This window comes from Oryzias latipes, chromosome 9 (assembly GCF_053564925.1).
Source record: "Oryzias latipes strain Hd-rR chromosome 9, Olatipes_Hd-rR_3.1".
NCBI lineage: Eukaryota > Metazoa > Chordata > Actinopteri > Beloniformes > Adrianichthyidae > Oryzias > Oryzias latipes.
The window spans coordinates 28,420,924-28,434,332 of NC_136245.1; the positions used below are offsets into that span (position 1 = coordinate 28,420,924).

General features: G+C 39.3%; 1 long non-coding RNA gene across 1 annotated transcript in view; it reads right to left on the reverse strand.

Annotated features, from left to right (window-relative positions):
* Positions 1-13,409, reverse strand: part of LOC144994611 (uncharacterized) — a 51,933-nt gene that overhangs the window by 4,783 nt on the left and 33,741 nt on the right. Inside the window, exons 3-4 of the long non-coding RNA XR_013658198.1 lie at positions 2,588-10,020; positions 1,726-1,862 (exon numbers count right to left, since the gene is read on the reverse strand). This is a non-coding gene — a long non-coding RNA (uncharacterized LOC144994611). The remainder of the gene's footprint in view (positions 1-1,725; positions 1,863-2,587; positions 10,021-13,409) is intronic.

Here is a 13,409-nt window from a genome sequence, read left to right on the forward strand (position 1 = left end):
GGTTTTCCAGAAAAACTGCCTTATCTGCTGCCTATTACCTGGATGAGGTGTGTTTAGCTATAAGGACCTTCTCTGGCAGGTTGGTTGGAAAGCATGTTGGACACCGGCCCTCAAGGTCTGGATTCTCACATCCCTGCCCTAAGTTATTACAGTGGTTCCAAGTTTTGGACGAAATGTATGAAGTGGACAAATTGACTGCTGCTCTCCAATTAAAGGAAAATACTTGTCTTTAAACTAAACTAGGGACAAACATAATACACATAATATTTGTTTTAAAAATTTTCACCTTATGTTGCATGTTCAACGTAGAAAATAAAAAAATATATATATATTTTATAAATTTAAAAAATATTTAAGCAAGTAAAGATGTTTGTCCAATAGGGGCATTATTTTACAAATGCCCTGCTGTGTGTTTGTGTGTGTGTGTTTGTGTGTGAGTGCATGATCTGTGTGTTTTACGTGTCCGTTTAAACTTCAGGCCTTACGACACGTGTTTATTAACAAACATCTCCAGCTCACCACATGCCTTCCTGTTTCAACGCCACTTATCTTGACTGAAACTCATTAATTTATCACAAAAGTAAAGATGAAAATTCTGATTGTGATTAAAAGACTCTTTTTGCTGAAAGGTTTCGGGTTTACATTGGGCCTAATGAAGTGTTCTCCAGCCAACTGTTCCTTTCTCAACTAAAATTAAACAAAGTTCCCAGCAACTGCACCGCAAAGACCGCAACAACAATTAGTTGGTAACAATTAAATATCATTATGTTGTAATTAATCTGCACACAATTCATTAAATACTAATTCCTTATGAAAATTGGGGAGAGAAGAACGCAATCAATATGCTGCTTTAATCAACATCTGATTGACAGCGAGCTGAAACAGAAAGTTCAGGTTTTGGCTGCTGTGCCCTCTGTGTGTTTGTCACCGCATGCAAAGAGGATCATCTTAAGTGTGTGAAGATGGACTCCCCCCTGTCTGTTGATGCTAATTAGGCTTGTACCCATGGGGCTCGCTGGCAATGCCAGGTTGGAGGAGACGGGTGGGAGGAAAGATCTTTACTAATTGTTGAACACAAGAGCCTGTTTTTAGCTCCTGGGGGCCCCTGTGAGCTTGTGCATCTATACACGTGTGTGTGTGTGTGCACATTCAAAAAGTGTGAAACTGAATGGAGCCATATGACTACAGGTCACACCCTGAGTGCCGTTGCTAAGATACCGCATCTAAAGCATCATGGAGGGGTGGATCTGGGGTACTTCATCTTAGGGCCCCCACCATCACCCTTCTCCAGCTCCATGCTCCCCCTACCATCCCTATGCCAGCTCCTCCTGGGGTTTGAACTGAATGGGCCCGGCTGACAGGGGTTGAATGGTTTGGGGTGTCAGGGGGTGGTGTCCTATTAGTCCCTAAATGCTTCTCTATAGACCCCTGATAATAGACTGGCTGCTTGTCCCCCTTCCACCCACCCAACCCAACCTGTGCTGCTTCATCCACCACCCTAACCCATCACCCACTCTGTCTCTGTCTCGTTGTCCTATCGCCCCCCTTCCCCATTTTCTCTGTCTCGTTTTCCTCCCTATCATGTCTCCTTCTCTTCCCATCTCTCCTTGTGTCCCTCTCTTTTTGAGTCTTTCTCGGGCCCTCCTCTCTGCTTCTTGTTATGTTTCCACGTTTTGCTGCTTCGAGTGGTGATCTGAAAGGAGAAGGTCAGTGCTTGTTACTCACCTCTCCAGGTCTCCGCATTGTCCAGCAGCCGAGGGCCCGTCAGCACTAACAGGAGCTGCTTTGATGGTGGCCTTTCATGCTTTGTTCAGAAACATAGCCGAGGATGCCTTTGATGAGTGCAGTCCTTGTTAGTTGAGCTGTGTCATAAATGAGAGCTTGTAACTAGAGATACATTTAAATACACATAAAAAAACAAACATATAAGAACGCATGACTGCAAGCAAAGAAAGAAAAAAAAGCAAACCTCAAGTGTTTTTTGTTTTTTTGCATTCACCATGCCCTCAAAACTAAAAGCGATCAGTGACCTCTGGACCATCCTCTCTCTAAGGGTTTATACTGCTTCTGATGAGCCATAGAGCAATAATACTAAAAAACGTTTTAACTTGCATGAATGCATGCATGATTTTGTGTGTATTTGTGTTTATACGGGTGTGCTTGTATAGGAGAGAGCATGCATGCCTGTGTTAGGGGTCAGGAGTGAAGATGTTACCCTCTGGTCATTCATCACAAGCATGAAACACTCTCCCCTGCGCTCGGCTACAGAGAGGCAATGTTTTATAAAAGAATAACACGTCAGCGGGCACCCAGTGGCCATCCATTACCGCCCCATGCAACCTGCAGACACACAATGGACTCATGGATTTCATGCACTCGCAGTCATGTTTAGAGCCTGCATATGCACGAGCACTCACGACCCCCTTTAGTTGTTTTACTAAGTGTTCCTTGCACATGTGCTGTATGTGGATTCCTGTTATGAACATTGCAGATTTGGGACCCGAGAGGAAAGTGGTTTAAGGATGGTGCAGAGTCCTTAAAAGCACTGAGTGCTGAAGTGAAAATTAATTTAGCCTCTGCCACATACGCAGTTAAGGTCGCACTCGAGTGACTCCAGCCTCCTTTCTTACAGCAGCTTCTTCTCCTGTCAAAGAAACACACTCACACAAATGTCTATTGCTTGTATCCATACAGAAGCATAAATACATACAATGTTAATAAATAGAACAGTTTTTCCCCAATTCTGGTTCCGAAGTACTCCTTTCCTATAGAATTTACCTTTGTTTACGTCATTTAACACAGCAAATTCAGCAGAAACCTGATATAAGAGTAAATTATGCAAGACAGATGAACTTTAGGATCCCGATTGAGAAACACTAAAACGGAAGGATGCCCCAAAGCAGAAGGGCACAATTGTTCAATAAATAATTTCCTTTATAACATTTGAGTGTGTGTGCGGACAAGCCCCGCCCTTATAGACTTGTATTACATCTGAACCTCACCGTAATGAGTATAACTATCCAGAAACTTGTTGCTTTATGCTGCTTCATGGTTTTATGCCCCCCCCCTTCTATAATAATCCTCCTATCCCCCCTCTCTCCCTCTCTCTTCCTCTTTTCCTTAACTTTTCCGTCCGGTCCAACACAGAATTTTTTTAAATATGATTAAATATGATTAAAACGAATAAAGTTTGGCCAAAAAGGGTTTATTCAGATATACCTCTGGTTTGTCTAAAGGTTCATAACAACTTTTGTTAAAGTAAATAAGTCCAACAAAAGAGGCCTTCAGCTCTCATCTGTTTGCCCAGCTGTTGGACAGGACAAGTTAAAAAAATAAAAAAATAAAAATAATAATTTCTCCAAAGAGTAATCTCGTCAAATTAGGTCACTCAGACCAATTTGTCAACAAATGAATGCATGGACGAAGCTTTATTTATAAAGCACTTTACAGTTCCCTCAGTGTACTGAAGTGTTTTACAATAAAAAGAGAGACAAAAATTAGGGGGATTAAGAACAAAAAACAAAACAAAAAGAAAAACAACAGCATCAAATTACAAAAAAACAATAAAATGCATATGAATGCAACAAAATCCGTAAAAGAAAATAAAATGCTATTAACTAATGAGTATTATAAGCCATTCTAAAAAGTTAATGCAACTTCTACTGAACTATTTTTTTAATCTCAAAAAATAATCATACTACGAACAATTATTGTTGATGTTTCATGAAAAACTTGAAGCAAGTACCAACTTCTAAACTGGTTAGGGTTAAAATGAAAGTGTGATGGCTCTAGTCTTGAATTTTGTTATCCCCAATTTTGCAGAAATTTTACATTTTTTCTTGAGTTGAATTTTCACAATTTTTAATAATAAAAGCATCATTTATGACTGTTCTCTGAACTAAAACACATTAGCAATGTGGAAACATGTGGTACAGAAAATGTTTCTTAACAGATAAAACTCATGTGGAAGGAGAGAAATAAAACATTAATGTATTTTTATCATTGATTGAGGACGGCACTCAGCTGCTTCTTTAAATGTGCTTATTTAAGGACCATGGATGTGGCTGAGTTGGCAGGTTTAAGTCTGACATTTTTCATTTTGTCAGTAGTTTCCCTTTTGTTTGCGTTTGCTTTCCAGTTTGTGCCTCTGGGCCATCACTATTTTGTGTGTGACAGCTTATGCTGTGTAAGACAGAGCAAGTTGAGGACGTCATGAGTTATGGAGCTCTTGGAGCAGTTTATGAGGACTATTATCTCTCAGTTAGTTTCGGTTTTATGTGCATTTTTCCTGGGCCTGCCTGAAACTATCAATTTAATGCGATCATGAAGCAGGGTTGGATTGCACTGAATCAAACAGAACTCAAGCTTTAGAGATGAAGTTAGGAGACAAAAGGGGAAAATAAGGAAGGGTAATGACAGATGGACAGACATTTTTATTATGTCTTTATAAAGGCCATTCAGGAAAAAGTTTTCTTTCTCTCTTCAATAACAATTTCTAATGTCTGACACTGAAACCCACATAAATATATTTCTTGTTTTTTTTAAGTCCTACTTGGGTTTACTGTGCTACAAAAGTCAGTGTTCATGCATCAAAAAGAAACATCGCACCCCTTTATGTGGAACCGCTTATCTGTTTTTATCAGAGTTCTCGTGTTTCCTGTCAGGAGTCTGAGGGACAAAGATCCTCGTTAGCCCAAACAGAATCTCCACCAAACAAATAACAGGCAGCAATCGATGTGCGTTCAAACCAAATGTAGCGCTTATGGCTGCCACACAGTTTTTCAAGCTGCCTTTCAATAAGAGCCTCATTCCATTTCACCTTATTTATGATTTGTGTGTGTGACTGAGGGTGTGCGTAATCCATCTACTCCAGTGTGACAACTTAATTTTCAATGCTGGAGGAGACACAGCAGGCCGAACAGATATGGTGGTGGTGGTGGTGGTTGGGTGGGGGGCTGGAAACAGATTGGAGAGATGCTAAGGAGACACAAGAACTGATTTTGATGCAAAGTTTGTAGGAGTAGGTAAAGGTTGTGATGAAAGCACTCCCTGGCTAGGAAGAGGAAATTCACTTCTTTTATGGACTGTAAAGACAGAAATGGGAGAATCCCAAGCATGTAAACACAGATGTACCCCAAATAGCTGAGTCCTGGTGTTGTGACAGGCGTGCTGCATTAGGCTGCAGGTTTTCTTGTCTGGCGTTGACCAGCATGTCATTAGCAGAGATGAGGAGAGACACAGGACCTCATTAGTATTTAAATCATCCTCTCTCTTTCTGCAGGAGCTTGCTGATCTGCTGCTTCGTTTGCCTTTTGTTGTTTTGTTTTTTTCTTTGTTACTTTTTTCAGTTCTACTTTTTTACCTGTCTTCAAATCTGATGAAAATCACGTTTTGGGTGTTTTTAACATGTTCTTATGGCATTTTTCTAAAAAATGGAGGACATACTCAAAGAAAATTAACCCTTGTGCTATCTTAGATGACCCCACCCTTACATTGACGTGTTCTCCCTACCATGACAAAGGTGGAAAGATTTCATGTAATCCATGGACACCAGTGAAGATCACAAATCAATGAAGAAAAAAGTTTTAACGCACTGTCTAGTGGGTCTAGATGACCCAACCCCCAATGTTAAAGTGCCTAGGATAGCACAAGCGTTAAGCTCAAAATTGCATTTCTGAGTATTTCTTTATTCAAATTGTTGCAAATCAGAAGGAGACGCGAAGATGACGTTGAAAAAGCTTGTAAGTGTGGCACAGAAGCTACTACTGCAAGCCACAAGTTCCCTGCTCTGCTTCATTCTGATGCATCCACTTGCAGACAAACAGATCCATGTACGTCTTTATTTTCCTTGTTCAAGCTGCCATTGGGTTCAAAGCTCTATTGCTGGATAGTTCCAATATTGCTCACCATATTTGTTGCTACACTAATGTTAGATTGGGGTTTTGAGGGGCTATAAGCCAGCGGGACAGTGTGTAAACAAATGGATAACAGAAAGAAGATGGGCTTACTCCATGCCGCCCATAAATTAAAAATGAATTTCTAATGAGCTATTGCTCTTCTGCAGAAATGATTTCTTAAGTTACCACAGTTTTCTTTATTTTGGGATAATATTGGTCAAAATAAAGAAAAGATAAAAGACCACTGGGAACACTCTCAGAATAGGTCAAAAGATTATCAGAGTGGGACTTTAAGCTCATCTTACCTTCTCTCGGTATTCATTTTGTTGAATTCATGTTGTGTTTATTTTAGGAGCACCCTGGAGTTCAATTCTTTCACAATTATCAGATAATTCTATAAAACTATTCTATAGAATATAAAAATGTTGTAAGTAGAAGCGTTTCTCATTTTTGTCTTGCTTGCTGCAAGACAAAACACACTTAGCTGGAGAAAACATAAGAATGAAGAACACAAGTCAGGACCAGCAAAATTATGATTCTGATTTGAATGAAAAAAGCATCCTAATAAAGGGACCATTGGAGGCAGAGGGGTAAAAGGTTTTGCCTTTAACAAGCACTCAGCTAAAACAACTCTGAACCTTAAGAGGTACGCTGCCAAACGCCTGCATGAAGCCCTTTGTACACTTCTGCTTATGAGTTGTGTTTGTTAGCTTTCTTCTTTGTATGTGTGCATGCTACACACACATAAACACACTGGGTTGATTTATTCCGAGCACAGGACAGGTAAATTGAAGCAGGCCTTTCAGGTTGGTTTTCAGCTCCGGCTCTAATGAGAGCAGCATTTCGCGTCTCTCCAAACAATGCGCTCCTGTCTCTTAAGAGCCCTTCCAGCCGCCTGTAGCCTAGCCACTCTACATTAGGTCTTTGGCCTGCAGCAGCCACTACAGTGAAAGGCCGCAGGCTCAGAAATGGCTGTTTGATTTTCTCCCTGCTTTGCCTCTAAATGAATGATTTATTGGCTGTCAATGAGGAGGCCAAGCGTAATGGACAAAAGCTGCAGTGCAGAGCCCCAGTCAAGAGGATGTTGTTGTGGATGTTCTCTTTGAGGATCTCCCTGCTTGTCTAGAACTGTAATGAAGAGTAAACAACCATGCTTGTCCCAGAACAAATGGGCATACATTAAGATTCTTACAACTGCAAGCAGATAGTTGACATCTTGCACCTTCTAAAATCTAAGTCACCCTTTTTGATGTAAGTTTGGGAATTGGGTCTCATTCCAGAAACATTGGGATTGTGGTTTGGGAACTTCTCACATGGTTTTACTAACTGCATTTTGCCTCTGGTTCTTTCGTTTATCTTTGACACCACTTTGTGTTTCTAAGCTTTGCAGGACATTGTGAGATACCGAACACATCGCTTGGGTTTGTTGGAGCAGGACCTCAATCAATTAACACAGTTGAGTAGCCTACCACATGAGCTTGGACTGCAGTGGCCGCAGGCGACAGTGGAGATGTGTTATTTAAAATCCCTGTTGCTTTTGTTCCCATAAAAGGGGACATAAACACCCGCTCGTCCTTTGGCCTCTTCTTGTCATCTAAACTGCTAATTTCTGCAGATCCCTCTAATCCCCCTGGAGAGACAGCAGGGCGTGGGGCCAGCAGGGACCAGGGCGCCAGAGGCCCGCTGCGAGGAGAGAGAGTTGATGTGTGCTTTTAGAATTGACATTCTAAAACGTGCCTTTGTTTGCATCGTGCTCCCCCGTGTCCTGCCTTTCAGCAGGTCTAATGATAAGTGACAGGCCATTAATTGAAGCTATTTAGGAAGCCATCATCAGACACACGTCTGCTCCCTCTTTGGTGAGACTCGTAGAACAGTATGGCTACAAAGTAGATGAGGAATTGTTGGATTAGGAAGCCTAATGTGTTTAACTTTTTTGCCGGTTGTAAATGTGTGAAAATAATTTGTTTTAAATAAAGAAAAAATTAATCACCAAGAAAATGTTCCTATTTATCTTTGTCAAAACAGTTTGTACTACAAAGTATTGTGCTTTAAAGACCCACTCCAATGAAAATTGTAGCATTTTTCTTATGGTGGAGGAAAATTAGGATTAAAATAACATTTAAAATAGCAATTATTATTCAAATCAACGTGATTCAGAAGCAGACGAAAAATTTCAGTTGGAAAAAGCCTGTAAGCTTGTAGTTGTTACTACAATTGGGAGACAAATATATCCATGTATGTCTTCATTCTCCTCGTCCGAGCAGACATCTCGCTTAAAACTGTACAGCTGGATAGCTCTGTTATTACTTGCCATTTCTGTTGCCCTGCTAACTTTAGGTTGTCTGGTTGGTTGTGAGGGGCTGTAAACTAGCGGGAGAGCCTACACAAAAGGATAATGGGAAATGAGTGAAGGCTTACTTCCCACCAACAGTCCTGCCCACAACTCAAAGACAGTCTTCTAGCAAACAACTGCCACTCTGCAGGAACCTTTGTCCTAGAAAAGACACGGCTTTTTAAAATTTTGCCAAAAAACAATATAATCATAAATAAAATCATTTTAAAATAGATCAAAAGATAGTTGAAGTGGGACTTTAACCTTTAAAGACCTGGCGTCCACATGCGAGGAAATCACATTTTGGGTTGTAATACCACATAAGTTAATTCTCCTTAACCAAGATCCTCTGACCATAAAGAGGGTGAGCACAAATATTAGCTTGGGTCTTAAAATACGGACATGCTTTTGTGTACATTTTTCTTGATCATCACTTTATTATTGTTTTTTTGTTGTTGACAACAACAAAAAAAGACTAAACCAATATCACAGATTAATCCAGAGATAGATGTCGAATTGATCCAGTGTGAGTCATAACCCGCCGGCAGATTAATTTTTGTTGAATTAAAAAATAAGAACTGCAAATTGAAAAAACAAGGCGATTACTCCTCCATTTATAAATGGCCCAAGTGAGCATGCCATAATCTACAAGGTGAAATGAAATCTGCATTCTCTGTGGGCTTTATTCTGTATGTCCAAGTCCAGTCATCCTGCTGCAGTTCATTCCTCTCAAAGCCATTCACCATCTGCTCATCCCTCCTATCTATACTCCCTAAAACGGGGAAGGAAGCAGTTGTCGCTGTTTAGGTTTTAGAGGCTAAATGATGTTACTAATCACCAGCTTTTAGTGGAGCTGATTTATTGAAGGCAAACGATTTGTTGTAGACTGACTTATGTGTGCAAAAGAGGCCGTTTGTGTGTTAGGTCTTTGAGCCTGTAGGCTAAACACTCCTATTATTTATTGTCTCTGAGCGGCCTCTCTGAACGGAAGAGCGACTCTCCAAATTGAAATATAGCTGAGTTTACCCTTCTGATTACTGCAGTAGTTTACTCCCAGAGCCCAAGGAGATCATTAAACAATGGCCGCCACCAGCAGCTCAGCACCCCATTATGGCTCAGGATAAATGCTTCGACTGAGACATAGCTAACCTTACTGATGGACAATAACTGTGCCTCGCAGGCATCATTTACCCCCCCCTCAAAACTACATCAGTTGTTTCCTCCACCTTGAGCTGGCATCAAAACAGCAATCGTATTCTGCCTGATATGGATTTCTAGAGGAAAGATTTATCGTTTTTGAAACAAGAGAAGGCACTCACAGTCCTCAGATCTTGAGTGTGGACCCATAACTGGCCAGCTAATGTTTTGACAAGAGCTGTAATTGCTTAAAAGCCTAACAAGATGATTAAAACACAGTGAGCACCTTTATTTCTAAGCAGCTGAATTATCTCAGGAGCTGATGTTACAGCCGGGAGTCAGCACAACAAATTTCGTGTTTAGACTCTTTAAAAAGCTGTAACAATGACAACAGCTTCATTTTATTGTGATGGTGCTAAGCTTCTGTTTTTGTTTACATGTCAGGGACAAATATGAGCATTTGAGGGCTCAGGAAAGCTACTCAGAGTGTCGCTATCAATGTGGGAAAAATTGGATCTCTGAGCGGAGCCACGTCTCCTTCCATCCCAGTCGTCAGCATCATCCAGCATTTCCACAATGACCTTTGCTGGCACGCTGATGGTCGGGGTTGCAGGCTGAGTCCTTCACACGCTGCTGCTCTGATTACTGCAACATCTGTAACATAAACAGTGGAGCAGGACATCAGCACAACAAACCTAACAGCCATGACAATGAAGTGACGGTGTCATCTCCAGACAAGATGACAATGATGTTTCTGTCTCAGTGTGCTGATTATGTGCCATCCAGTGTGTCTTATGCTGCTAGAGTCTGTTCCGGGTAAACGGGGAATGAAGGCCCAGTGTACGTCATGGCAGCTTTTTATGTCACAATATTAAACCTTGACCCGTGATCACTTCCATGATTAACGGGAACGGAACAAAAAAACATTTCTGAAGGCGCCGTGGCAGAGGCCAGTGTGAGCTGCAACATGTTGCCCCAGAGATGTCTGCAGCTTTATTAGAAATTAGTATGTATGCAGGTGCCCAAGTCAGCCGGAGCTTGCTGGAGAATCATTACCAGTAATAATCAACCTTATTCGATAATAGCAGGATAAGAGAAAAATAGGCTTGCTTACAGCTGAAACTGGAGCTAATAATGAGCTGGCTCTGGAGAGGCAATTTATTGAACAGCTGAATGGAAGACAGAAGCTTTGTGTAACTACAAATCTGTCTTTAGGGTAATGCTAACACCGTATGACACTCATAAAAATAAGCTGCTTCTGTAATAGTATATTATATTTCTCACAAAAAGGCAGAATGATTAATGGCGTGCTGTTTTTTGACATTTGGAGAAAAAAGGAACAGTTTTCTGCTGCTGCTGAGAAACTCCGCATCTCTCCAATGTAGCTGGCTGTTTTTGTGCCTGTTGTTGCTGTCTGTCCTAACACATTTACCTTAAGCCATCAGCACTCATTAAATGCCTGCTGGTGCTGAGAAACAAAAGGCTGCCCGGCGAGCCAATATGCGCCTCTGACACATCAGCCAATCCCCAGACGGTCTGCAGAGCCCGGCTGCACCACGGAATTCTCAAACATATTTTTCTAATTTATGGATAGATAATAAATCAACATTAAGGCTTGGACAACTAGTTATACATCAGAGGGAGAAGGCTGCAAACTGGGCCACAATGCAGCAGAGGAGGCCATACGCACATCTGCACTAAAGTCCCTCTGTAGGTGTGTGTTGTGTGCCTTTACGTGAGTCTTATTAGCTGTCGATGCATTTGTTGCTCCCCACCTGGACTCACTTTCATTTCAACCTTTTAGTTGTTGGAGATAAAAACATTTTAATGTCACTGCTTAGGGGGCGAGTATGAATATTAGGAATTAGAAATGGAAGCATTAGGATTTACTACAGGAGGGACGGTGCTTTAAATGCTTCATAAAATTTAGCGCGATGAAATATGCACACGTTTGCATTTTAATGTCCATGAAGTGGCCTTTCGGGAATGTGATGTGGTAGGTCACCCACCGTCTTTGTGCTTTAGACCTGCATTTGAAAGACATGGCCAAAGAGAGAAGCCTACATCATAGCAATTATCTCCTTAATTTTTGCACCATCAGTGTAAAAAACAAAAACAAGGCATGTTATACTAAACAGACTTTATTATAAAATCCCTTAATTGTTTTGAATAGAAACTTTTTTCTACTATAATGAGATTTAATTTGTAAAACCGCTTTTATATTTTTGCCATTCTCCCATTTTATATAAAGCTCCCTTTCTTTTTTAGTTTCATCTGTTACTATACTTGAATGATAAAAGTATATTTTTGTACCAGGGTTTTTTTTAATCAAGCACACAAATTGCCAACAAAAAAATAGATTTTATGTGCAAAACGAATTTACAAGTTTCACTTTTAGGTTTTTTTATTTCCAGTTTACATTAATTGACTAGAAAGCAAAAACGCAAGAGCAGTGTTTTTTCATTGCTGAAAGTAAATCCAGATGTCAAGGGATTAAGAGTAATTTGATCTAAAATGAGAATAAATATTTAAAATACAAATATCTGTCTTTTCTGACAGTGAAGATTTTTTATCAAAGGGCTATTTTGGTTATACAGACAACCCCAATCTAATGTTTTGCAGAATTGGTGTGTGTTAAGCAAATGTCAAGCTATTTCCTTGGTAGTTTCCCTGCTAATGTAGACTGCCCACTTGTGGCAGTGTAACTATAAGACATTAACTGTACTGACTGCATGAAGGCCCAATAGAACTGCAATGAAAGCCTAGTGTTTGCAGATGTTTGTGTCTCTTGTCCAGTTAAGGGAGCAACTGTAGAAGTTTCTGTGCAAACGTAATGACATTTCAACTGCACAGAGTTACAACAAATGGGATAATGTCAGTATTTCAACATGTATCTGTATTTTTAGTGGTTTTATTGAACTAATTCATTTTTGTACAACTTAAAAGTAGTGGAATAATCAACTGAACATCTATCTATATATTTATATATATATATAAATATATTCATTGCTGTATAATATAGACTTTATTTTTCTTATATATATTTGATTTGATTTGATTTGAAATGGTTTATTTCAAGCAATTAATTAGAAATAATACACAAAAGCAGTAACTAATCAAACTTAGGATAATTAGACATACTAATAAATATTGCTTGAAAGGGAGAGGAAGGAAGCGAACTTATATAATCCCACCCCGTTATACTATAACCATTTTATTACATGATTTATCAATATATTGCTGTATAATATAGACTTTATTTGTCTTATAAATACAGTATTAATAATGTGCCTTCCATCTGTCCTTTTAGCTAGCTTAAATCTTGTGCTTTTAATAATTGTATTTTTTCATTTTATTTATTTATTTATTTATTTATTTATTTATTTATTTATTTATTTATTTATAATATCTTATCACATATTTAATATAAAAGATAATTCTTTTTGTGACTTTTTATCTTGTGCACTACTGGTAGTGCTTCTTTTATTGGCTTGTATTTGTGTTTTCTATCTATCTATCTATCTATCTATCTATCTATCTATCTATCTATCTATCTATCTATCTATCTATCTATCTATCTATCTATCTATCTATCTATCTATCTATCTATCTATCTATCTATCTATCTATCTATCTATCTATCTATCTATCTATCTATCTATCTATCTATCTATCTATCTATCTATCTATCTATCTATCTATCTATCTATCTATCTATCTATCTATCTATCTATCTATCTATCTATCTATCTATCTATCTATCTATCTATCTATCCATTGAGTTAAGGTCTGGTATTTTCCTTTATTTTATGTGAATGTCCACTCTACTGTGCAGACTTGTATATTTTGCTGCTGACTGGAGGATTTGGTTGCTGCTCTCACTCTTCCGCATTTGATGCATGATGTGGAGAAGCTGGAGCTCCACTCTGACATTATTAGACCTAATCATTCATTAACCCCCATTACACTGATAGGAGGGTAAACCTAAACGCCTGATTACATTCTCAGTGTGTGTATGGCTTTGTACAAGTTTGTGTGTCTTG